We start from the raw sequence: 27,950 nt of genomic DNA on the forward strand, positions 1-27,950 counted from the left end.
CAAATTTTTTTAATGCTTCTGCTCCAGCACTTCCCATAGGGCATCTGAAATTTATTTTTCATATTCAAGACCAGCATATAAAAGTGATATATTAAGGCGAAAGGATCTTTCAATCAACACTCCAGCGATTAAAAAGTTATTGCAAGCTCTCACAATACTCCAGAAACAATGAGGTAAGCAAGAGAAACAGTATTGGCTTGGAATGCTCTAAGAAGTTGAAATGATGGCAAATTAACGTCAAAGTTGTCAAGAGCTGAAACCAGCCAACAAGAGAGCGCCGCTCATCATACATGATTTAGAAGTAAACCATGGCAGAAGACTGGATGGATTAGATTTATTCGAGGTGGAAAGACATGACATAGTTGTCAACTATCACACCAAATTCGAGTAAGTACCTAAAATCTTCAAAAGCAAGAAATGTTACATAAGGAATCAGGAAATGTGTGCTACATTTGGAAGACTCAACTTTGATGAGTGACAATGGTTCAGAGTTCACTAGTTGTGAATTCCAGAACTTTATCGAGAGGAATATTAACCACTAAACGGAATCACCTCTATCACCTGCAAGGCAATGGAAGAGCCAAGGCTGTAGTAAAAATGGTAACTGAAAGAAGAAATGTTTAAAGGAAAGTTTGAACATGTATCCTGCACTACTCTCAACAGAAAAATATGCCAAAAAAAGAATCTGTAAATCATGCTGAAGTGATGTTTGACAGGAAAATTGTGACAACCGTCTGCAAAACATGAGAGATGAGCCACCTAAAAATGCAGCGAGTTAGAAAAGTCATACAACAGGTGAGCTAGGACTTGCCAAACCTTTGCATTAATCAGGATGTGTCCTGGAAGAATGGCAGAAAAGCAGAATCATAAAACAAAGAAAATATCTCAGCCAAGGCCAAGATGAAGGAACTTATGTTAGAAAATGAGAAGATTAGAAACAAAGAGCTGGGATATTTGAACCAGAACCCAATACATATCTTTACCAGGATCAAGGTAGACTCCAGCATTCTCCTAAATACCAGAACCAGAAATTGAACTCCTATAACTAGCATGACAACCTACAGTGATCCTCACCCCAGTAAAGATAATGCTCATCATCTCAGTGAAACCAATCTGTCAGGAAGTCCAAGGAACCTGATCTCCTCAGTGAAACCAATCTGTCAGGAAGTCCAAGGAACCTGATCTCCTCAGTGAAACCAATCTGTCAGGAAGTCCAAGGAACCTGATCTCCTCAGTGAAACCAATCTGTCAGGAAGTCCAAGGAACCTGATAAGCGCAAACACAAAAACCTATGACTGTAGAATAACCTTAAAGGATACGAAAAACCCCAGTAAAACAAACTGACTGGAAATGGATTGATAAAATTGAACTTATATAAATGATCAAGTCTAATGTAATCTAAATGTCTCATGTTAATATGAATTTTTGCAGAAACAGAAATTTTGATCTTGATAAGTCACCAATATAATTAAGATGGGTTTATCTTATTATAGAAAAATAAGGATGTTGACTATTTACTGGTGTACGTACTGTGAACAGACCATGCTGCATGTTTCCAGAACAGCAGTGACCGTTCCAGTCGATTGTTTGTTCACATGTAGAAAGGTTAGTTTTGGTATGATTCTAGTATGTTCCCTATGTCTATATATAAGGCTGATAATTGTGAATTATTATTATTATTATTATTACCTACCAAACCACAACCCTAGTTGGAAAAGCAGTACGCTATAAGCCCAGGGGCTCCAACAGGGAAAATAGCTCAGTGCGGAAAGGAAAAAAGGAAAATAAAATATTCTAAGAGTAACAACAATAAATATCTCCTATATAAACTAGAAAACTTTAACAAAACAAGAGGAAGAGAAATAAGATAGGAGAGTGTGCTCAAGTGTACCCTCAAGCAAGAGAACTCTAACCCTAGACGGTGAAAGGCCATGGTACAGAGGCTATGGCACTACCCAAGACTAGAGAACAGTGGTTTGATTTTGGAGTGTCCTTCTCCTAGAAGAGCTGCTTACCATAGCTAAAGAGTCTCTTCTACCCTTACCAAGAGGAAAGTGGCACTGAACAATTACAGAGCAGTAACCCCTTGTATTCACACAGTGCTCTCTCTATTAGCAGAGATAGAAGATGGTGTCTACTTTAGATTTAATAAGCCACCTGATAATTAATATAGAAAAGAGTTAATTCTAAATCGCCTACTGCTCGTGCTAATAAAGGGATATTGACAAAGGAAAAATCTATTTCTGGGCGAGGAACCTGTGTTGCCCAGTGAAATGCTCCTTTTAGTACCATTTCTAAGGCATATATATTGCTAAATATACCAGAGAAAAAAGGGTTGCATGGAATGCCAGGAATTAATCCAGCTCGCTCACCGAGTGTCGGTATAGTTACTGGGGCGTGATACAGTAGAACCACGACCTTAGGTCCCTCACCAGTTAGACCTCTCCATCATCCCCTGGAACTACGAGGTGCCGACCTACACCCGACTGCTACCTTCTACTACGACTATCCTCCTCTCCCCCCCCCCCCCTACTCCATTCCTCTTAGCACCCGAAGCTTGGACCAGCCAGGGTGAGGGAAAAGGAGAATGGTGGGTTCACTGGGCAACAGGTTCCTCGCCCAGAAATAGATTTTTCCTACGTCAAAATCCCTTTTCTGGCTCGACCTGTGTCGCTCCGTGAAATCATAACACGAGAAATGGTCCCAAGCTTGGGAAAACCCCAAAAATAAAGAACTGAAAATAAAAACAGAACATGTAAATAAGAGAGTTTAATAACAAAACATAAATCATCAAAACACAAAGTACATTTGACAGGGAACTACCCAAAATAAACAGCCAGATATACTGGTGAAACTCAAGAATCAAAAATTTAATTATAACAAAAAAAGACGAATACATAACACCATCATAATCAAAGGGTAGGGTGTAAACCAAAGGAATAACAAAGGGACGGTAGGGAGAGTAGGCAAAACAGGTTATGGCCCTCTCCATAAAAGGAGACAAGGCATAAAAGAAAAAATGGGGGTAAAAAGATAGGACCTAATTATAATGGTTCTTCAATATCCGGAGGAACTACTGTATATCCCAGCTACCACTGTTGCAAATTTAAGAGCCTCCAAAGATTTCAAATAGTGGCGTTTAAAAACTGTAGGCGATTTCCAACCGGTGTATCGTTTCAAGTCTTCAAAAGTTCATGCGATGGAAATAATCAACCGAGGTCGCCACTGCCCGGACATCATGGGCATGGACGACTGAATGAGGATTGGCTTGTTTAATAAAATAAAGAATATGCTGTCTAATCCCCTTCAGGGAAAGAGTTCCTCCATGTTCTCGAACAAACAAAAGGGCCTGAAGACATATTAGAAGTTCTATTCAAGTAAGCTTTCAGAGTGTAAACAGGGCACAAGGAGAGATCCTGAGATAGTGGAACAATCTTCCATGGAGTCCATCTAGACTGGGGATCCTCATTCTTCGCTAAGAAACGCCCATCTGGTGAGAGCAAGACCTCGCCAGACGAAAGAAAGACAATGTGATCCGGTTCTCTAGATAAGGCCGAGAGTTCAGATATTCTGGCTCCGGAAGCTAAGCTTATCAAAAATAAAGTTTTCTTAAGAATCGTTATGTGGGAGCATGAGTCATTATCAGTGTCAGAAGCCAATTTAAGGACGTCATTGAGAAACCAAGAAACCGCGTGTGGACGGGTTGCCGGTTTTAGCCTTGCACAAGCCTTGGGAATAGACGAGAAATATGAATCCGTAAGATCAATATAGAACCCGAATTGAAATATTTTCTTCAAGGCGGACTTGATCGTGATAATAGTACTAGCAGCAAGCCCCCTTCAAACAAAGTTCTGAAAAAGGTAACAGCCAGATTGGCAGTCATTGTCAGAACAGCAGTCTCTCTCAGAAACCTCGCTAACTTCTTTACAGCTGAATCATATTGCTGAAGGGTGGAATCCCTCTTATCCAATTCCAGGAACAATGTGTTAAGGGGATCGATATCAGCATCCTTCCGAGCCGCAAATTTCATGAAGTCCATAAAGTTAGGGCACTCAGAATTCTTGAAGCTGACACATTGCGAGTTTGTACTGTTTGCGTATTGAGTTGGGAATCTGGCGAGGATGGAGACCTAGTTCTGCCAAGAGGGGAAACAAATTGCTTTTCAGCCAGTTGGGAGCCACGAGAGCAATCTGTCCTTGGAAGGACCGGAGCCTGTCCAGAACTTTCATCAGCATATTGACAGGAGGAAACAGATAGATCCTCTGCCAGGTGTTCCAGTCGAGGGACATGGCATCTGTGGCATAGGCCAGAGGGTCCAGGTTGGGGGCTACGTAACACTGGAGTTTGTGTTTTGAATTTGTGGCGAAGAGATGGACTTGAAGATTCGGAACCTGCTGGTAGATCCAACGGAATGATGCTTGGTCCAGGGATCATTCAGACTCCAAGGGAGCCGTCTGCGATAGAGCATAGGCCACTACGTTCCTGACGCCCTCCAGGTGAACTGCTGACAAATGCCAATGGTTCCGTGTTGCCAAGGAAAAGATGGCAATCATCACCTGATTGATGTGACCCAACTTGAACCCCTGTTGATGCAATGAACTACCACCGCGCTGTCCAGAACTAACCTGATATGTTGATTCTGTGACGGAGAGAGCCTCTTCAGAGTCGAGAATACTGCCATGGCCTCTAAAATATTGATGTGCATATGACGAAAAGTCGTCGGCCACAAACCCTGGACCTTCTTGAATGGAGAATAAAGCCCCCATCCAATTAGAGAGGCGCCCGTATGGACTACTAACGCCGGCGGAGGGAAATAAAGAGGTACCGACTTCGCTAAGTCCTTGACCTCCGTCCATGGAAGAAGTCTTTTCCTGAGGATAGATGGAATCCTTGAAACTTTGTCTCGAAATTTGTCGTTTGCCCTGGACCGCCAAACTCGATTGATGTCCTTCAATTTGGCTTTCAGTAGAACGTTCGTGACGGAAGCAAACTGGAGTGAACCCAAGACCCTCTCTTGGTCTCTCAGGGATGTAAATTTGGCCCCGAGAAACTTCCTCATGCCCCTTGCGATCTCTTTCCTCTTCCGCAGGGAATCGACAGTTTGTGGGTGTTCAGATCCCATTGGAGACCTTACCAGTGGAAGCACGACGCCGGAATCAGACGGGACTTTTTTAAATTGATTCGGAACCCTAAATGTTCCAGAAACTTTATGACCTTATCCGTCGCCTCGCGACATTCCTTGTCGCCATTGGCCCAAATAAACCAATCGTCTAGATAGGCCACTAACTTTATGCCTTGAATCCTCAACTCATGGACTACTACTTCCGCTAACTTCGTGGATACCCCGGGAGCGATATTGAGACCGAACGGCATCACCTTGAAGGCGAACGCCCGTTTGTCTAATTTGAATCCCAGAAAAGGACGAAAATGACGCGTTATCGGAACGTGATAATAAGCGTCTGCAAGATCGATAGAGGTGGTGACGGCCCGACGAGGAAGCAAGGTCCGTACCTGCGAGACTGTCAGCATATGGAACTTGTCGTATTGAATGAAGGTATTCAAGCGAAACAGGTCTAAAATGACCCTTCGTTTGTCGGAGTCTTTCTTTGGCACGCTGAACAAGCGACCTTGAAATTTTAAACGCCTGACCTCCTGTACCGCATTTTTGAGAAGATCTTGGGCGAAATCCGTGAGATCCACTGTTGGACTCCGATAAAAAGCGACCAGTGGAGGGGGTCCTTGAATCCAGCTCCACCCAAGACCATTGGAAACTATGCTGTGGGCCCATTTGTTGAACGTCCACCTCTTTCAAAACAGATATAGCCTCCCCCCTACCTGCGGATCCTCATTGGGTTGCCGATGGTCTGCCACCACGGCTCCCTCGGGATCCTCTGCTCCTCCCAGTCACTACCACCTCCCCTGTAGCGAAAAAGTCCTCTAGACCTCCTCCCTCTCGGTTGTCTACTATATCGTTGACCCAGGCCTTGGGATTCAAGGCAGGATTAAAAGCAGGCGAAGTCGAGAAGTCGAAGGCTGAGGTGCCTGGCTTACCAGCACAAATTGCTGTTGGGGCTGAGACTTAGAGGGGGATGAATGTCACATCTGGGATAGAGGCACCGCCTGAACCACAAGTTGGGGTTGGGAACCCTGGAAAGGAAGAAACCATCTCGCCTTTTTCCTACCCCGTAACTGCGTGCCAGCGAACTCCAACTTCCTCTTAGAAACGAGACCCCACCTAACACGAAGGGTCTGATCGACTCTGGCTGCCTCACTAGGGATGGCATTGACCACATCATCTGGGAAAAGATCTGGCCCCAGACTGAAGCTTTTATCAACCTGTTAGGCTCATGACTAATGGAAGCCTCCGCTAAGACGTGCTTACGGCATGCACGACGAGCGACAGCAAAGTCGTAAACATCACACTGAAGCGTGTGAAGCAGAGACTTTAAGGATCTTAGAGACTCATCAGCGTAAACTAAGGATGACATCTCCGCCATAGTAGCCGAATTAATAGATCTACTTAGTCGAACTTGAACCTCATATTACGTCCAAATCAACAAATCGGGTAACCGGGGAAGACGTTCACTGAACTGTGCCGTCGCACAGTCCGGAGCCAACTTCACCACCGTGAAGGTCGCCGGTGCATCAATCCAGCAATCTTGGTCCCCTGGGAAGAGCAAAGAAGTTAAGATCTGTTTCCCAAAGTTGAGGCATAGGCTTATCCTCCATGGCCGCTGTCAAAGTAAGATCCACCACTTCGGTGGTACACTGAGTGAGGAGTTAACTTCGTATTCAAGATTTCCCATTCATTGAGGGTCCGGATCCAGGCGGCCCGAGCCTGCTCCTTAGGAAAAATATGTCTCCTTCGGCACTTTATCCACCCTGACAACCGCGTCCTCCGTCAAGTGCGCGTAACCTGGGAATGGGAACTCAAACCCGGAAGATAAAACTCAAAGTCCTCAACCGGACGGGTACCACAACCTTCAATCGTCAACATGCCCTCCGAGAACGGGGCATACAGAGCTAACCTCCACGGGTTGCTTTTCACAAACGCCAAGAGTTTTGATGCATCCGGGACCACACACTGCTGTTGCTGTGGGAGGCCGGACCTTAAAAGACTCCATCATGGACTCCTGATTCTGAAGCCGTTGGCCGAAAGAGTCCATCGACAGTAGCCGATCAGCAATAGGACCAATATGGGATTGTACAATACTCCCCACTTTCTCCATAAGCCGACTCGAAAAAGTCACCAGATCAAAAGCCAAATCCAGGGACTTAGCATTTAAACTCCTTACTCTCGAGCTCTGAGCCGTCGGGGAAATCTTGTCTGAGATCGATCGACGCCGAGAAGCCGAGGATGGCCTGACGGGGAGACTCTCGAGGATTTTGTAAGGCTTGCTAACCTTAGGTAGTCTTTTCTTGACATGCTTGCCGCCTCATCAGGTCTTTCCTTTGTGTTTCGGAGGGTAGTACCACCCCCCTCCAATCACAGTGGTCACCTGATTTTAAGCCTGTCTCCCCCCCTCTTGGTGTCCTTCACCCCTTACCCCTTTCGCCACTCCCTACATAGGGGGTAGGCTTAGGTCACGTGTTTAGAAAACGGGAAGTCACTCGAGGTGGGGGCTGGCTCTCATGCTCCGTGCGTCGTTGCGGGTAGCGCTCTCTCCTCGTAAATTGTTGGCATTCGCAGAGTACTTCTGCACCTACAGGTATCTAAAGGGCTCTTCCAACATTGCTGTAGGTGCCCTTTCCAGATAAGACTTAACACCGTCCAAATCATGATAGCATAACTATGAAAATCTGTCTGTCATGAAGGGATTTAGTCATAGCCTAGGGACAAAATCAAATCATACAACATACAACTTACTAGCCAATGGCATGATTGAGCAATCCATTGCTCCCTCAAAGCAGCACTCGCTAATATATGTCAGGATGAAGGGTGGAAAACCTATTTACCATGGATCCTATTAGGACCAAGCTACCCACCAGCTGGTAAATTTCAGTATCCAAATAAACCCATCAACACCTCTGACATCCTTAGAGCAACTGCATTTCTTTCAACAAGAAAACCATACACCCCGGACAAGATACCTTGTCTCCTCAGAACTACAACATAACTATGCAATCATCAGAATATATTTATAGCGACATCCTTTGACACCCACATGCTCAGGACCTCATTGTATACTACAAAGCAAACAGAAGTGGTATGAAATATCAGTCACTTTTTTTTTTTTTATTTAGGGAAGAGGGGGTAGTACTTTAAGAAGCATTACCCAGCATCTCAGAGCAGTATTCAAGTCAGCTAAACATCTCGTGGCTGTCATGAAAATGGTCTTTCAACAAACAAGACTACCTCAAGGATACAAACTAATTGTTTATTTTAAGAATGACAACACTCATTCTTTAATGCAAAGGCAAACATCCACAACAATAATAAATATTGTAAGCTTTCAATTCAGACGATTCAAAACACTTGTCAGTTGTGCAGACACACAGCTAGATTTAAATCGTGTTTTTAGATGTGTGTACATTACCTTTCTATTTGCAAGGAGTGGCTTTACGTCAGATGTGTAAATAAACCGGCTAATACCAGCCAACATTTCTGTCCAAGCTTTGACCAGCATTGCCAGGGCTATTTGGCAGCTACTGCATCCCTCCACATAACCTGTTGACTGTCACCCACATCTACCTTCAATGTGATATGACTAAACTCTCTGGTCAAGCTTTCATCCCATTACCAGAAGTTTACTCATGGAACATTTTGCAACAAACCTAAGCAGTTATAACCTGTGCAATAAGGGGACATAGAATGAGGATCTATGGAGGTCCTACTCAAAAGATTCCACACCTACGGCCAGAACACCTGGGTAGGACTGCATGCCAGTATGTGCTATCTCCATTTGCCAAACACAGCAGTCTGAAAGTAAAATTGAAGCGTACAAAACCGGAGTTTGTTAGCACTGAAAGTACAGTACATCTATACTATTCAGGTGGCTAAAGTTAAAGTGGCTACTATGAGCTGGCAGGGGGCTGTGCATCCCCTGCTACCCACCAGTAACTACTTACACCTTGTTATATATCTTAATAGCCAAGTTCCAGCTTTACTGAAATCATACTCCTATTAAAAAATAAAGATTTGTAATCATGTGGGAACAGATCAATATACAATAAGGTAAACATATGCTGATTTGAACTTAATTTTACGGATAGGATAATACAAAGACAATGCTAAAAATTGAATTAGCAAGCACCAACTCAATGTAAAAGATTTGAGAATTCTATATAATAGATTTTCTATAAACACTTATAAAAAATGTCTCACTTGAAATATTTTATCAGTTGCTGTTCTGAAAACAATTATTGTCAGCAAAATGGTGTCAATTTTTTTCAGTTTCTGATTAGATCAACATAGGAGAACAGTGCTACAATTCTTTCCTTCAGGATATTTTTCTAAATCAGAATTTAGTCAACCTTATGGAATAAACATCTAAAGGATCCTCAATCCTTATTTTCTATTTAACTAAGAAAAAAAATTAGTGATAAACACTTCCTTACCATTTAACTAGTAGTAAGAGACTTCATCCTGAATGCTGTTATGGAAAATTTGATTGGTTGTGCAATGAATTTGGTAAGATTTATCCTCCATAGCATCAGGGATCTGAGGAAGAAGAAATCATTAGTAGATGGAGGATTCCTCCCCTCTCTAACAAAGGAATTTAATAAAAACATTTGGTTGGATGAAGAGTTTAAAGTACTAGTAATATCTTTGAATGTTGAAACTAGAAAATGTATAATTATACACAAGATATAAATGTATGGGTACGTTGAAGCTGTGAGAATGTATGGAGAGAATTTTTACACCATTTTCCGAGTAAAATTTCTATAGATGTTGTGATGGCAAGGTCTGAAGAAAAAAATATATGCAATTCCACCTACAGTAGGGTCCCGAATTAAGCGTGTTCGAATTACACGATTCCCCTTTTCCACGATCGCTATTTTTCAAAAATAAATTTTCTGTATCCACGAGGCTGTTCAAAGTTCGCGAGTCAAGCACTACAAAATGTATCAAATCTATAGTCTTTTTAAGTATATTGGTAGCCCTAAATACGGTGATTTATAATAAATGTTACAAAACAATATTAACATTACATTTCATTAACATAATTTCATGATGAAGAGCCTATTTAAGGATAAAATTCCACATCAACAATGAAATCAACTGTTAACTGTGCGAGTCCAGCTGACAAAATGTAAACAGAAATGTGGTTACGTTCTCGGCAATCTTTATCTTTCTCCAACCTTACGATAATTGTAATGGTAGTGTTAATGATGGTATATTAAAGCATTATTTTTGTTTAGTACAGTATATTTAAAAGCCTTATTTTTCCCTCTGGGCGTTCAAGGTTTTCACGAGTAGACTGGGTTCGTTTATCGGCAGTGAATAGCCTAAACTTCGGTAACGAGTCGTCAATATTTTGTCATATTTTAAACAGTAGGCTATACATTTGATTTGCAAACATTGGTTTTGTAGAGTAGACGGTAAAATAAAATCTAGAGAGAGAGAGAGAGAGAGAGAGAGAGAGAGAGAGAGAGAGAGAGAGAGAGAGATTTGATGGCAGAAATCTCTCTCTCTCTCTCTCTCTCTCTCTCTCTCTCTCTCTCTCTCTCTCTCTCTCTCTCTCTCTCTCTCTCTTTAGATTTTATTTTACCGTCTACTCTACAAAACCAATGTTTGCAAATCAAATGTATACTGTTTAAAATATGACAAAATATTGACAACTCTTTACCGAAGTTTAGGCTATTCACTGCCGATAAACGATAACAAACCCTTTAATGCAAACTAACTGTATCCTTTGATATTCCTCTATATTTATCACGAATTCCTTCTATACCTCCTCAGACACTCTTATTTCAAATATCTAAATTATTCTTATCACAACTAACACCATCTAGTCATTTTCATTCCATTATATCTATTATTCCTCTGAATCTTATTCCCTTTCCTTATTCTGTTTATTCGATGGGATTCGTTTTTCCCTTTACCGTCTTTCAGAATCTATTTTTAGCCACTGGCAACCAAATCCCCCCTTCCCCCGTCTCCTACCGTCTCCCCTGCGAGTCCACCCAGCCTATCTCATCACTCCCCCCCACCTTCATCCTCCCCTGTTCTAGGTCTGTAACCTTCTGCGTCATAATCTCTCTCTCTCTCTCTCTCTCTCTCTCTCTCTCTCTCTCTCTCTCTCTCTCTCTCTCTCTCTCTCTCTCTCTCTCTCTCTCTCGTTATACAATACTTACAAATAGATGAAGAAACCAAAATCGGTTTTCTTGAAGTGTCAATTAAATACAAAACGAAAAAATTATACCGAGTGTACATACATTTCAATCATAGCTTAAAATACGGTAACCGATTTCGTCAGCAAACCACTATTTTTTAGGAAACACCATTCTATTCCAGAAAATTTTTACTCTTTAAATGTCAATTGCGCTATAATAAAACATGTACTTATGTTGTAAAATTTCGGGTGTGTTTTAAAAATCGAGTATTGCTAACTTATTTTTGTTTTACTTTTGGCTGTGATCACATCAGCTGATGTCTAGCTTCCGCGCGAATACAATAACAAAGAATTGTTTACACCATTTCTTAACTTATTCAAACCATCTATACAGTTAATATTACATAAACACCAATGTGTTATAACCTATCATATTTATTGTTTAGTACTTTAAAACCATCCCTCTCTCTCTCTCTCTCTCTCTCTCTCTCTCTCTCTCTCTCTCTCTCTCTCTCTCACATCGAACGTTATAGCGGTAACCTAATTGTTCGGTGACTTTAAAAATAGGCCTAGTACTTTCTTCTTTTACCTTTTTTGCATATGGATCCATAATTGAGGTGGGTACAAGTTGACTTATAACTGAAGTTAGGAAAAGTATTTTGGATATGGAAAGGACAATTATCTTTCGTAACAGTTTAGAATTATCGTAAGTTATCACTCTGTCATTAGCGGCAGTTTGCTATTGTGGATTAAACGCATAAGGAAAAAAAAATTTCCAGCTTTGCTACGAATTTAGGAATTTATATGGATACGGTAAGTAAAATATTTGTAATAACATAATGTTTACTAAATGTTTGTAATATCATTAGTTATGACTTAGATCATGTGTGTTTAATGCATTCGTTTGTTTATTATGATCGAAGATGGAGCGTAAACAAATGGAAGGTTTCCGTTTCAGGCGGCATCATAAAGAAAAACATTTCATAAATGGCATTCATTTCATTTATTTGAAAGTTCTAATAAAAAATAATTAGAACATTGGTAATAACAAATTCAACATATAATCTATACTTGGTAAAATTGCTGTCAATTCAAAAACACAGATGTATAAATGCGTCTGTTTCTTCGTTGTGATCAGAGTTAAACGTAAACAAAACATTGGTTGTCGTTTTCTATTCTGCTTTTTAGCGTGTTTAGGAAACGCATGATATAAAATCGCCTTTATTTTGATAATTCTGGATTTTCAATCATACAACAAGCTAGTCTATAGAGTGATGGTTTTGCTACTCACCAGTTGTATTATACAATAGATATGACAAACATTAAAATTTGTCTGTATTTCGGGTTGTGTTGTAACGGGAAATATATGGTGTTTACACCTATCCTGGTTATAATTTTAACCATTTTTCAAGTTATTAGAACTTTAAAGTATATTAAATGTTTTATTTATTTACAAAAACAATTTGATATTATAAAGAAATACAGTATAGTACAAAGAAAGTATTGGAAATGGGTAGTAAACACATTTGAATAGGCAAATTGCTGGTTGCCATGGCCACAATGGAATTATTTCTGTTAGTTGTGTGTTTCGAAATTCGCGATTTTCCATTTACACGAGGTCATTAATCGACCAAATTCTCGCATAATTCGGGACCCTACTGTATTTTGAGATTAAGGATGAATTAAGAGTAAAAAATGGTAGTACAGCAGTGTTTCACTGCCTATGATTGCAAAGGGATACTTTGGTTTGGTGATAATAGTTGGCTATACAAGTAACTTTGCATAAGCAATACCTATGCAGAATGAAAGTGAGAATATTACTAACGTGTTGTCAAGAAAGTATAGGCAAGTTTTTGTGGGCAAGCGAAGGAAAATGTCAAGTGACAAAATGGTCCAGAGATTGTTGGAAAATAGTATGAAAATATTACAAGAATGGAAAATTGGACACAAGTATATGACTTCATACAAGCCAAATGTAAATGGTACCGAAAAAATTGAACAAGGTATTACGAATGACGACAAAGAAAAAATTATTTGGATTTGTTTATTGGTAAAACTTTGTGGGTTTATAATGTAACAATGCATGCAAGTATTGTAAGGTCTTTAAGTGAGCATGTGATTTTGAGACAATACTAAAAATGAGATTATCAGAGGATGATAAAAAAGGGGAGAAAAGTAAATGAAAGGTTTATAAGTTTATGAGGTTTGAGAGTTTTGAAAGACTAGATTTGAAATAAAAGTTTGAATGTAAGCAAGATGAGAAGTTTTAATTTCCATATATTGAGAAAGAAGTTTGGTCAATAGGTCGAGTTTACGGATGGAAGCATAAATGAAGTGGAACATCACAGCAAGTTGCAAAAATAGACCCGCTCCCCATAGTATTAGAGTACTTACACTGAATATGTTAAAATGAATACAATAAATTAAAGAGATATGTTGTGAATATTTGGGAAAATACTGTTTTGACTGAGTGTAGAAATAGGAAATCTACATTAACCTTTAAATTATTGCAGAATTGTGAAAACAAGAGTGCAAGTGTTGGAAAAATTATAAACGTGGAAGAATAGACGAGGGATATAGTGGAGCCGCTTACAGCATATTTTCAGAAATATGATATTTTAATTATAAAATAAATTTTTGAATATACTTACCCGGTGAATATATATATAGCTGCAACTCTGTTGCTCGACAGACAAAAAACTAAAAAAAACTCGCCAGCGATCGCTATACAGGTTGCGGGTGTGCCCATCAGTGCCAACTGTCGGCCAGATACCATACTCAATGTAAACAAAGACTCAATTTCTTCTCATCCCACTGCGTCTCTATTGGGGAGGAAGGGAGGGTCGTTTAATTTATATATTCACCGGGTAAGTATATTAAAAAATTTATTTTATAATTAAAATATCATTTTTAAAGATTTAACTTAGCCGGTGAATATATATAGCTGATTCACACCCAGGGTGGTGGGTAGAGACCAGTTAAATATGTTTACATCTTATGAGCTAAGAGTTTTTATTTCATTTTAGAAGTTATCAGAATAACAAAAACAAAATAAATAGGTACCTGGTAAGGAAGTCGACTTAGACGATTACTCTGCCTTATAAGTACGTCTTCCTTACGGAGCCTCGCGATCCTCTTAGGATGCTGAGCGACCCCTAGGAGCTGAAGTATCAAGGGCTGCAACCCATACAACAGGACCTCATCAAACCCCTAATCTGGGCGCTCTCAAGAAATGACTTTGACCACCCGCCAAATCAACCAGGATGCGAAAGGCTTCTTAGCCTTCCGGACAACCCATAAAAAACAACATTAAAAACATTTCAAGAGACAGATTAAAAGGATATGGAATTAGGGAATTGTAGTGGTTGAGCCCTCACCCACTACTGCACTCGCTGCTACGAATGGTCCCAGTGTGTAGCAGTTCTCGTAAAGAGACTGGACATCTTTCAAGTAAAATGACGCGAACACTGACTTGCTTCTCCAATAGGTTGCGTCCATTATACTTTGCAGAGATCTATTTTGCTTAAAGGCCACGGAAGTTGCTACAGCTCTAACTTCGTGCGTCTTCACCTTAAGCAAAGTTCGGTCTTCCTCACTCAGATGTGAATGAGCTTCTCGTATTAACAATCTGATAAAGTATGACCAAGCATTCTTTGACATAGGCAAGGATGGTTTCTTAACTGAACACCATAAAGTTTCAGATTGGCCTCGTAAAGGTTTAGTACGCTTTAAATAGAACTTACGAGCTCTAAGAGGGCATAAGACTCTTTCTAGTTCATTGCCTACGATCTCCGATAAGCTGGGAATATCGAAAGATTTAGGCCAAGGCCGAGAAGGCAGCTCATTTTTGGCTAGAAGACCAAGTTGCAGCGAACAAGTGGCTTTTTCCGACGAAAATCCGATGTTCTTGCTGAAGGCATGACTCTCACTGACTCTTTTAGCCGAGGCTAAGCATACCAGGAAAAGTGTCTTAAGAGTGAGATCTTTCAGGGAGGCTGATTGTAACGGCTCCAACCTGTCTGACATGAGGAATCTTAGTACCACGTCTAAATTCCATCCAGGGGTAGCCAAACGACGCTCCTTGGTGGTCTCAAAAGACTTAAGGAGGTCTTGCAGATCTTTATTGTTGGAAAGATCTAAGCCTCTATGCTGGAAGACTGATGCCAACATGCTTCTGTAGCCCTTGATAGTGGGAGCTGAAAGGGATCGTCCTTTTCTCAGGTAAAAGAGAAAATCAGCTATTTGAGCTACAGAGGTACTGGTCGAGGATACAGAAACTGACTTGCACCAGTCTCGGAAGACTTCCCACTTCGATTGGTAGACTCTAATGGTAGACGCTCTCCTTGCTCTAGCAATCGCACTGGCTGCCTCCTTCGAAAAGCCTCTAGCTCTCGAGAGTCTTTCGATAGTCTGAAGGCAGTCAGACGAAGAGCGTGGAGGCTTTGGTGTACCTTCTTTACGTGTGGCTGACGTAGAAGGTCTACCCTTAGAGGAAGACTTCTGGGAACGTCTACTAACCATCGAAGTACCTCGGTGAACCATTCTCTCGCGGGCCAGAGGGGAGCAACTAACGTCAACCTTGTCCCTTCGTGAGAGGTGAACTTCTGCAGTACCTTGTTGACAATCTTGAACGGTGGGAATGCGTAGAGATCCAGATGTGACCAATCTAGGAGGAAGGCATCTATATGTATTGCGGCTGGGTCCGGGACTGGGGAGCAATAGATTGGAAGCCTCTTGGTCAGCGAGGTTGCAAAGAGATCTATGGTTGGTTGAACCCAAGTGGCCCAAAGTCTCTTGCACACATCCTTGTGGAGGGTCCATTCGGTTGGAATTACTTGCCCTTTCCGACTGAGACAATCTGCTATGACGTTCAAGTCGCCTTGGATGAACCTCGTTACTAGGGAGATGTCTTGACCTTTTGACCGGATGAGCAGGTCCCTTGCGATCTCGTACAACGTCAGTGAGTGGGTACCTCCTTGTTTGGAGATGTACGCCAAGGCCGTGGTGTTGTCAGAGTTTACTTCCACCACTTTGCCTCGAAGGAGATACTCGAAGCTTTTCAAGGCCAGATGAACTGCCAACAGCTCCTTGCAGTTGATATGCATGCTCCTCTGACTCGAGTTCCACAGACCTGAGCATTCCCGACCGTCCAGTGTCGTGCCCCAGCCCAAGTCCGATGCGTCCGAGAAGAGAACGTGGTGGGGAGTCTGAACAGCCAGGGGAAGACCCTCTCTAGGTTGATATTGTCCTTCCACCAAGTCAGACAAGACTTTATCTTTCCGGAAATCGGGATCGAGACCGCTTCTAGCATCTTGTCCTTTTTCCAGTGAAAAGCCAGATGGTATTGAAGAGGACGGAGGTGTAGTCTTCCTAGTGATACAAACTGTTCCAGGGATGACAGCGTCCCTACCAGACTCATCCACAGCCTGACTGAGCAGCGTTCCTTCTTCAGCATCTTCTGGATGGATAGCAGGGCTTGATCTATTCTGGGGGCTGATCGTCTTGTTGTTCAGCAACGTCCTCATCAGATAGTTCCTCATCCGAAAACTGATGAGGAAACGGCAACGGAGTGGGCAACGTCTGGCTCGCTGAGTCCGGTCGCACTGGTGCATGCGTGACGGAGCCGGACGCAACGTCATGGAACTGCTGCACAGTCTGTGAACTGTCAACAACCATGGGTGCGCGAGGACGCACAGTGTCCACCCGAGACTGTCTAGACCGTCTGGGTTGTGCAGTCAACACCATACCGGATTGCGGAGGTTGACGCACCGCGTCAAAACAAGTCACCTCTGATGGTTGTTGAACGTCCTGAACGTCAACAACCACCTCCGAGCGTCGCTTAACGTCAACGTGCGGCTGGCAACCCACACTGGGTCGCATCGGTGGAGGAACCACGTCAACTGGTAGACGCGAGAAAGTTACCTCAGTGTCAACAGGACGCACAACCGACCGGTTGGAAGGTTGTTGGCCAGAAGGTTCAGCAGCAACCTTCTCCGCATTAAAGTCCTCCATCAAGGACGCAAGCTTGGACTGCATGTCTTGCAGCAAAGCCCATTTAAGGTCTACGGGAGCAGGTGCGGCAACAGACGGGGTTAGTGACTGAGGCGGTACCGCTTTCCATCCCTGAAAGCCTTATTTATGCATGACATAATTGTACAGCAAAACTTCAAAGGCTCGAAAACAGCTGTAAAATCTTGGAGTCTCTCCTGGCCAGGCGCCAGGGAGAGTCTACGAGATTTGAGAAGTCTATCTGGGCAGAGGCATGAACTCCCAAGCCGAGAACTTCTCTCGAGTCATATCAGAATCTCGCTCTATAAGCCAGTTAAAAAGAAGGGAAAGCAAAGGCTGTATCCCCCAAACTCCTCCTGGTGATAAACCAGTCGCCTAGCAAACGTAAAGCTCTCTAGGAGAGCGAGAGAGCACTAGCTTATAAACAACGGCTTCGAAGTAGCTAGGCCTAGTGTAAGCTCTGACGTTTAGGCGAACGAGGAGCAGCAGTTACAAAAAGATCCGGACAAAGATCCTTAAAAATCAGCATGAAATAATTAAAAGTCCATAGAGGGCTAAGCAGCTTTAGGTTCCTCTCCGTCTGACAGAGTCCTCAAGGGAATATCAGTAGGAGGGGGAACAGCAACTTCCTCATCTAAAGGAACCTTGTCCGATAATAGCTGAGTCTCAAGCAAGGGAGAGACCTACCGTGGTGGCAATGCTTTACAAGCAGAGTCCACACGCACTGGTGCATTAGTAACGGACCAGGAAGCAACGTCATGTAACTGCTTGACAGTCTGTGAACTGTCAACAACAACAGGTGCGAGAGACTAGGACGTAACGTCCTGTAACTGCTTGACAGTCTGTGAACTGTCAACAACAACAGGTGCGTGAGGACGCACAGCGTCCACTCGAGACTGTATTGACTGCCTAGACTGAGCAGTCAAAACAACTCTAGAATGCGGAGGTTGACGCACAGCGTCAAAACAAGTCAACTCCGATTGTTAGCGAACGTCCTGAACGTCAACAGGAGCATCAGCAAGTGGCCTAACGTCCAAATGTGGCTGAAAAACCACACGAGACCGCATCGAGTGTGGTTCTAAACAACCTGATTGACGTGACTTAGCTACGCCAACGTCAACAGGACGCACAAAGGAACGTTAGGTTGGCTGAAAGCCAGGATCTCGATGAGATAAACGGCTACGCTCAACGGACTAATCGGCAGAATAGTCTTCCATAAGGGAGGCAAGCTTATTCTGCATGTCTTGCCGTACAACCCATTTAGGATCAACGGAAATGGTTGCGGTAAGAGACGAGGGTAACGTCTGTGACCGCAACACTATGCCAACAAAAAAGACTCTCGGAGTCTGTGTTACGCTTTTGTTAGGCGGCGAGCAGTTTTCCGATGACTGCATAGGGTCAGAGCTGTCCTAATGGCTGCAACCAGGACGCTGGACCTGTCCTGAAAGGACTGACTTTCGCTTAAGGGCCTCGAAACCTTGTTTCAGGTTTCTTATGCGAAAAGCCTTCGGATGACGAGGAGAAAATTGTCTCTCGCCTTATGGTAGGGGAGATCTTGGTAAGATACACCCGATACCATAGAGGGAAACGTCTGTTCGCTGATCAAGGCCTCTCGAACCCATAAGTCGTACGACATTACTTCTCCCCTGGGCTTGGGAGCTTGCAAGAGGTCCCGGACTAGGTGAACGACAGGCACGAACAGACGAACCCTCGGACGCAACACTGTAACACTTTGCGCAATATCACTTTATCACTACGATTTTCTGTTTTGCACTTATTTCACTGAAATCGAAACTTTTACTGATTTCTACCTGAAGCACGCAATTCTACCCTCATCAAAAGGTAGTAAATGCAAAATCAGTCGTATAATGCAAGCACATTAATACCAGCAAAAAAACAGTAAACATCTATTTAAGATAAAATAATTCAGTGGTTGGGGAAGAGAAGAAACACTAGTTCATTCAAAACTACGTTTTAAATCTCTCACCGTACATTGCCTGGGGACGAGAATAAAACTAAAAACGTTTTATCCTTTCTCCCCGTACAGAGACTAGGGACGAGAGTAACTCGAGAACAACGTTACCCGCTTGAACGGAACGTTTTCTCTCCTCTCTCTCCCTCCATCTCTATCTCTCTCTCTCTCTTTCTCTCTTGATTTCGCACCTAAGAGAAGAGCCCAATTACATTTCGTCAAAAAAACATGTTATTTGACCAAAGGAAAAAAAACTGAAAGGTTTTTCAATTAAAAAGTTCCTTTAGAATAGAATTTAAAACATTTAAGCTTTGAAAGAAGAATGAACAAATCGTCAGAATCGATTACTCTTTCTGCAAAGTGAAACCGTGATACTCTCTCTCTCTATCGTAACGATAGAGCGCAAACTGCGTAGCATAAATAAACTAAACGTTAGTTCATCTTTGAAAACAGTACGAAGACTATTCAAAGAAATTCTTTCATAAAATATTTATTAAAAATATTTATTTAAAAAGTTTTAAATCATTAGCTCTTTAAAAGCTATTTACGATTGAAAGGGCTCAACGTTGTTTAACTTCGGTTTCCAAGTTAGGACCGCCTACTCTCAGGAAAGGTCGCATATAAACAAGTTAAAATTTATTTTTTATGTTTATTATAAATGGAAAGTTAATCGAAGAGGCCTAATAAAGGCGGTGAGATATAAACGGATTTTGAGCGAAGCGAAAAATCTATTTTTGGGTGAGATAGCCATGGCGTCCTGATGGAAGGATCCTTTTTGGTAGCTTCCTTGGGTAATCACTACTAGGATTTTCCCAGAGAATTAAACCACAGGTTATCACAGAATTCTAACTTCTGGAGCGAGTATCCTAAGGGTTTCCCCTTAAGACATCGTGTATCAACAGGGGACACGCATGTATTAACGTGCCACATAGCTATCTACACCCCATATAGAGTTAACGCTTCAATATGGCGGACAGAGCGGCTGGGAGCTGAGCCGCAGCCAATCTAGATGTGGCGATATCGGTACTCGCGATGTAAACAGACGGACGCCATTGCTTTTGATGACGTCACGTCCGTCCTCATCCGAAAGTCTGGAGCTCGCTCATCACCATGATACAGCGGCGCAGGGCGGGACCTGATAACAGACAGGGCGGGTCCATCAGGACGCCATGGCTATCTCACCCAAAAATAGATTTTTCGCTTCGCTCAAAATCCGTTTTTTGGGCTCAAGCCATGGCGTCCTGATGGAAGAGTACCAGAGAATTAGTGTATCGTGGTAGACTTTTTCCCCTTTATAAGTGAGTGCTAAAACATTGAGCCGAAAGCATAGTGGTCTATACTAGAGCTACCGTGAGGCAGTTGCCTTCCTGCCCCCCTGGCATGGAAGTCCCCACGGGCTATGCTGAGATCAAAGTGGTCATGGGAAGGCTATTCATATAGGCTGAAGGAACAATGAGATCCAGAAGATAAGTCAGAGCGATTTGGTATTCGCGTCGAAACAAACTTGAAGAAGTGGTGGTTGTACACTTCGTGCATGGAGTTGACTCATCTTCATAATTGAGTAAGTATTCGCTAAGGAAACTTACTTGCTCTATATAAATAAATGCCCGGAGTAAATCCTGGCATTTTCCTTAACCAAGAATAAAGGGTAATAAAACTATGACAATTAGTATATTTCATAGTAAGAAAGGAGCAAGGGAGACGCACAAGTAATAAAATAGACATTTTATTAGATAATTGCAGGTAAATCAATACATGTCATGCAATAAATAGTAAAAAACATTTACATTGATAAAAATGTACATAGTCATAAAGGCGTGCTCTTGAGTCTGAAAGGGAAGAATCAAGTATTAGTAGGCACTCGTTCTACGGAACGTTAGTCTTTATGTAACACACGTCATGCACGTGGCATGTAGCACTCATGTGGTAATCTACTATGACATTTCACCTGAGGTAAGAACAGTTAAAGAAAGCACAAGGTGGTTTCTGCTTCACTACGTATCACTTGAGGGTCAACATAGGCACCCGACGAGTTAAGAGTCCCTAATAACTCACTGTTCTAAGCAGAGTTCAGAGCAGGTTTCATAACACTACCTGCGGCTACCACAAAATGTTTCACTTCGTGCACTTGTTTCGCATAATGTTTAAAGAAAACACGCGAGGATTTCCAGCCTGTATAGTTCTTGAGGCTTTCGAAATCCATACTCTGAAAGAAATTCAGAGACGAAGCGACTTTCCTAGGATCATGACCAGCGGGTGTACTGTCTGGATCCGCTCTGCGAATGAAGTAGGTGATTTTAGCTCTCAATTGTTTCAGTGACAGGTCGCTGCCCGATGTTTCTCCTTTGAAGAGTTGGCCTCCACCAAAGTTTGAAGTTCTATGAAGATAGACCTTAAGGCTCTCTACTGGACATAGAGAGGCATCTTCCTTTAAGGGGCATATCCTCCACGGGCCCCATCGTTTGGTAGGTAATTCGTTCTTTGCGAGAAACGTCGGATCAGGGAAGAGGGAGAGGTCTCCTGAATCGTTGAAAACGATATGTCCCTCTTCTCTAGATAGTGCCACTATTTCGCTGACTCGGGCTCCCGAAGCTAGAGCGAAGAGAAATATAACTTTCTGAGTCAGGTCCTTAAGAGGGCATGAATCATTGTCCAAGTTGGAGGCGAAGTGGAGAACTTTGTCTAGAGACCAAGTGATTGGTCTCGGAGGGGGTGCCGGTCGTAAACGGGCACAGGCCTTCGGTAGTTTGTTGAAGATGTCGCTAGACAGATCTATTTGGAAGGCGTATGACAAAGGTCTAGTCAAGGCCGATTTGCAAGTAGAAATCGTGTTGGCTGCCAAGCCTTGTCCATGAAGGTGAATGAATAAGGACATGCAAAAATCTATGGTGATTTTCGAGGGGTTCTTTGCCTTGACGAAGGAGACCCATTTCCTCCAAGACGATTCGTATTGCCTTCTCGTGGATTCGGTCTTGTATTCCTCGAGGAAGTCTAGACTCTCCTTCGAAATCCCAAACCTTTTCTTAGCGGCTAGGGTGAGAAAATCATGAGATGAAGGTCCTTGATTTTCGATGATGAAGCGAAGACAGTCGACTTCTGTATTTGCTGGGAGAGAACTGGGTCCGGGAGGGGGATCAGCGTTGGCTGCATCTCCAGGATCAAGGGGTACCAGTTGCTGCGGGGCCACTTGGGAGCCACTAGAGCTGCTGTCCCTTTGAAGGTTCTCAATTTGGAGAGGACTTTCAGCAGAAGATTGGTGGGAGGGAACAGGTAAATCTTGGCCCATCTGTTCCAATCCAAGGTCATGGCGTCCACCGCTTCCGCTTTGGGGTCCTCGTACGGGGCTACATATCGAGGAAGTTGATGGTTGTCGCTCGTTGCGAAGAGGTCGATCTGGAGTTCTGGGACTCGGTGAGAGATGAAGGAGAATGATCTTGCGTCTAGAGACCATTCCGACTATCGGGTTTGTCCGAGATAGAGCGTCCGCTGTCACATTGCGGAATCCTTGTAGGTGAACTGCAGACAGGTGCCATTTCTTCCTTTCTGCCAGACGGAAGATTGTCAGGAGCACCTGATTTATCTTGGGCGATCTTGAGCCCTGGCGATTGAGACAACGCACTACCACAGAGCTGTCCAGGGTCAGGCGAATGTGTATCGACGGGGGCGGGGAGAGTTTCTTCAGCGTCAGAAGAACCGCCATGGCCTCCAAGATGTTGATGTGAAACGTCTTGAATAGGGGAGACCAAGTGCCTTGAGCCTGTTTTTGGTGGGAGTGACCTCCCCAACCCTCCAACGAAGCGTCCGTATGGATGTTGAGAGATGGAGGTGGGTGTTGGAGAGGAAGGGACCTTTTTAGGGCCCTCGCTTCTGACCACGGCTTTAGAAGAAGTCGAAGTCTGCTTGGGAGCCGTCTCTTGAGGTCTCTTCGAGCGATGGATGCGGAACGTCTCCAGACTCCCGCTGCATCCTTTAGCTGTGCACGAAGCACTGGGTTTGTGATCGAGGCGAACTGTAGAGAGCCTAGAACTTGTTCCTACTGGCGTCTTGAGATCCGTTTGGATTTTAACAGTCGCTTGACAGACCCTGCTATTTCCTTCCTTTTCTTTGCTGGAATGGAAAGGCGGTGTGACTGAAGATTCCAGTGGATGCCTAACCATTGGAACTTCTGAGCTGGAGATAGGCGAGACTTTTTCGCGTTTATCTGGAATCCCAGGTGTTCGAGAAACTGGGTAACTTTTCTGCAGGATTCTATACAATCCTCGGGCGAGGGCGCCCACACTAGCCAGTCGTCGAGGTAGGCCATCACCTGGACGTTTCGGATGCGGAGCTGTTGTACTACTGCGTCCGCTAGCTTTGTGAATATCCGAGGGGCCACGTTGAGTCCGAAGGGCATGGCCCGGAAGGCATAGCTTTTCCGTTGGAGTCGGAATCCTAGGTAGGAGGAAGCGTGATGGTTCATTGGTATGTGCCAGTATGCGTCCGCCAGGTCTATCGAGACCGTGAAAGACCCTCGAGGCAGGAGGGTTCTGATCTGTTGAAGAGTCAGCATCTTGAACTTGTTGTTCGATATGAATACGTTGAGGGGGGATAAGTCCAGAATGACTCTGAGTCTGTCTGAGTCTTTCTTGGGGACACAAAACAGTCTCCCTTGGAACCTTGTGGACTTCACCCTTCTTATCACCTTCTTGTTCAAGAGGTCTAGCACATATTCTTCCAGGAGGGGGGTTGAACGTTGGAAGAATTGCTGGAAGGTTGGGGGTGGTTGCGCCCAGCTCTAGCCCAGACCTTTCTTGATGATGCTGTGTGCCCAGGAGTCGAAGGTCCAGCGATCCTGGAAGTGGCGGAGTCTTCCTCCCACCGGAAGCACTTCATTGCTTCTGGGGTCCCGAGGACTTGCTGCCTCGGCCGCTAGCTCCCTGTCCTCCTCTGCCTCTGGAGGGCCGGCGAGAGGAATCTCTGCCGGAACCCCTGCCTGAGCTTCTACCCTTGGGACGAAAGGTAGTGGAGTGCTGCTCGAAGGCGGGGTTGAAGGCCGGTGATGAGGACAAAACCGGCTGTGGGACCAACTGAAAGGTCTGTGGCGGCTGAGCGGCCACTTGGGGAGTAGCGGGTGCCGGAAACTGACGTCTGTGCTGACGTTGCTGGGGTCTATGCTTCGACTGCTTCCTCTTAGGCTGAGGACCGTCATCCTGAGAGGGCTTTCTCTTCCTAGACATGCCCCATTTGTTGAGAAGGTTCCTGTTCTCAGATGCGGCCTTGTCTGTGATCTCTTTCACTAGATCAGACGGGAAGAGGTACTTGCCCCAGATGTTGGAGGAAATCAGTTTCCGGGGTTCGTGTCTGACAGTGGCACTGGAGAACACGAATTCTCTGCAGGCTCTACGAGCTCGCATGAAGTGGTACAGATCCTTGACTAAGGTTGCCATATGAGATTTGGCAAGGACCATGTAATGGTCAGGGACTCTGGTGTCACCAGCCATTACGTCCATCTGGACCTGGAGAGTGAGAGATGCTGCCAGCCTCTCCATTTCCTGTTCCCTACGAAGGAGGTGATCGTTTAGCTTGGGGAGGTCCTCATTAAACTGACGTCCAGCAACGTCAGGATCTAGTTTGCCCACCACGAAGGTGTGTTGCACATCCTTCCAGTGTTTGGTGTCGGGCGGGGTGGCTGCGGAGAAAGGTCTGCATTCCTCCAATGCAGGGCAGGATTTCCCTTCTTCTACAGCCTTAAGGCAGGCAGCGAAGGCCTTTTCCGTGAAGGGTATCACCACTTCATCGGGCGCAACGTAGGTGGGGTACTTCTTGCTCAGAGCCGGAAGTCCAGAGCAGGTAAAGCCTCTGCTCTTAAGCGCTTTGGCAAGCATAGCCTGGGCCTTCGAGAGATCGAACACTATTTTCTCCTTCGGTTCGGTCTCTTCCTTTGAGGATGGTTCTGAACGTAGACGGACGTAACAGTCCGGATACGCCTCAAAGCGGGGGAAGAACTCCACTTCTTCCAGGGGTATGGAACCGATCTTATCGCTGACGAAGATCTTGTCGTCAGCGATGACCATATGCTCGGCGAATCGCCACGGATTGTCGCTCGAGCATGCGGGGAGGTCCTTGATGGAGATTTTGCGAGATTCCTTGGAACCTCCCATCGACCGAATGATCTGGTGAGTTTCTTGGAGCTTCTGCTCCATCACGGATTCAATGAGCCGAATCATATCCTGTGCCGTAGGTAGAGGAGTCGTGGTGGAGGACGTAGACGGGAGAGACACTTCCGTCGGTGTAGGAGTATAAGGGGGGATGGAGGGAGGGGCATCCTCCTTATCGGACTCGGTATACACTACCCGGTCCTCTTCTTCATCATCCTCCCCTTCACCCTGGGCCATAAGGGTTTTCTCGGTGTCCTCCGAGATCTCTGACATGAGTTCATCATGTTCTGAATCCAGGTGACAATCATTCATGGACTGAGCCATGACAACATCAGGTTCCGCTGTAATCTGGACTACGGGGATCTGTTCGACTGGGACCACTGAGTCTGGTGAGGCCTTTGGGAACAGCAAAGACCTCATTTCTTCTGTGGCTAGGTATGGTCCAGTGGCATTCTTTTGAAAGCCACGTACCCACTTGCGTAGGTTGTCCCGAGCAGTGTCCCGAATCTCCGCTGAGGGAGAATCATAGAATGCTTTCTGTAAGCATTCTTGGCAGACCGAACAGGTGGTGGGGCCCCAGTACTTGAGATCCCCTCTCTTGTGAGCACAAGGGGCGTGTGTCCTACACGCCGTGTGTCCATAGAAGTGTGGCCGACGGACCGCGCAGAAGTCGTGGTCACACGTGACGTACTCCTCCTGTAAAAGAAAGAGACGATGAGTATTGTAGAGTCATAATATGGCTCGTATATAAAGTTAATTATTAACAAGTTAATATTAACATAAATTAATTGTGATGCACAGAAGGGTGGGTGAAAGGAGACAGACGCATGCCTCGTGTAACCCACCCGGCTGGTTGCCGTAGCATCGGACAGTCCCAGGTGGCCGTAGGCCTCCATGGAAGGTGTCTTGATAATGGGAATTCCATCTAGAATAACCATATTATAGACTAGGCTTGAAATCTTATCAAGAAAGTCTGGGGATCATGAGATCCTAGTAAGGTTCCGGCAACCAGACGTGCCAATTACACGTAGCGTGCTGGAAAGATGAAACACGCAAGAAGACAGAGTGAAAACTGAACAAAGTGTACGATTCCGTACCAGTTTGTCCGCGTTAACAAGCCGTCTAGGTGCGGTTTTTAGGAGCTATCGCTAGTAAAGATAGCTGAGAGAAGGGGTGCAAGGCATCTTGCCGCCTCCGGACGGGTCCGGCATACCCCCGGCACGCCGGAAGCCGCTCGAGCAGAGTTTCTGGCATTCAAGAATGATCATTCTATGGTCAAAAGAAGCCAGGGTGGCGGCAGCCGGTAGCGGCGGCCGCCGGCAAGGAGCGGCGGTTCCGGCAGCCAGAGGCAGTCGGAGGGTGACAGGGGTAAGGATAAAGGAGCATAGCCGGGGCCAGGCCGGCTGCTAGTGCCGGCACTCCGGGAGGGGTCGGCAGTGTGCCGAGGCTATGAGGGAATGGAGAGGCCACGGCGGTAAGCCAGCGGCCGGCGGCGATCCCCCGGCACTCGGGGGAAGGCGGCAAGGATAAGGAAGTCACCCGTAGCGGCGGTAATGCCGGGGTAGAGGCGGCAAGGGACAAGCACCAAAGATGGAGGTGGGATGGCAAGGCTGTATTAGCCTAGTCAAGACACCTCTGGAAAAGGTACCACCATGATAGAGGTGAATCTATCATCCTAAGCAGGGGCCGCAAAGGCCGGGGGCTAAGGCAGTCCAAGAGAGGACAGGGTGTACCCAAAGAATGGGTGGAGACTCTTCATGTCGACCAAATGATAACTGACTCCATAGCACTATGGAGGGTCTATGTATCAGAGCGGACAACACTGGGAGCACCACGGGGTCCAGCACTCCAGCCTAGGGTGGAGTGTAGGACAGGGGACATATGAAGCCTAACCTACTGGTAGGTTAGGCTAGGCAAGAGATAGGTTGGGGGGGGAAAAGGGTCTTCTTATAAGAAAGGATGGGTTATGCACCAGAGCGGCCACCTAGGAAGGGAGATGCTCACCCTAACCTATAGTAGGTGGACCAACTGAAAAACTGTGCACTCGTATATTTCAGCAAGGTACATAAACCAGCCCTCCCAACCTAACCTGGATTAGGGTTGTTAGACCCTAATCAAGGAAGGGAGAAGACGTATCGCAAGGAAAAGGTCAAGGACCGATTCAGCTTAAAGGAGGTGATCCTACCTTTAAGGCCCGCAACACTAAGGGAGGGGTCATTCCCTTAGGTGGGGAGGCGATACAGTACTCTGAGGAGTCTTGTCCTATCACATGTAATAGGGTACAAGATTACCAGAGGGAAGCCCTAGGGCTAGGGATGAAGAGAGCATATAGGGGTCCTATCATAAGGTTAGGTTAGCAAGGCACTCAAGATAACCTACCCCCTATATGGTCCCTGAAGGCGAAAAACACTTGCATCACTGTCAATGGTATTGTAAAATAATGCCAAAATCTTCATAACTAACACTAGGATCACTGAAATATCATGCATTAACACTGGTATAGGCTCACTGGCCTAGGGGCTAATCAAAGCCTACTGGTATGGGGTCAGCGAAGAC

The 27,950-nt window shown here is 44.6% G+C and overlaps 1 long non-coding RNA gene across 2 annotated transcripts in view; it reads right to left on the reverse strand.

Moving 5' to 3' along the window:
* LOC137644825 (uncharacterized) overlaps positions 1-27,950 on the reverse strand; it is a 38,823-nt gene that overhangs the window by 4,845 nt on the left and 6,028 nt on the right. For both annotated transcript variants that reach the window (XR_011045200.1, XR_011045199.1), the window contains exon 4: positions 9,559-9,661. This is a non-coding gene — a long non-coding RNA (uncharacterized lncRNA). The remainder of the gene's footprint in view (positions 1-9,558; positions 9,662-27,950) is intronic.

The sequence above is a fragment of the Palaemon carinicauda genome, chromosome 8 (genome assembly GCF_036898095.1).
Source record: "Palaemon carinicauda isolate YSFRI2023 chromosome 8, ASM3689809v2, whole genome shotgun sequence".
NCBI classification, from domain to species: Eukaryota; Metazoa; Arthropoda; class Malacostraca; order Decapoda; family Palaemonidae; genus Palaemon; species Palaemon carinicauda.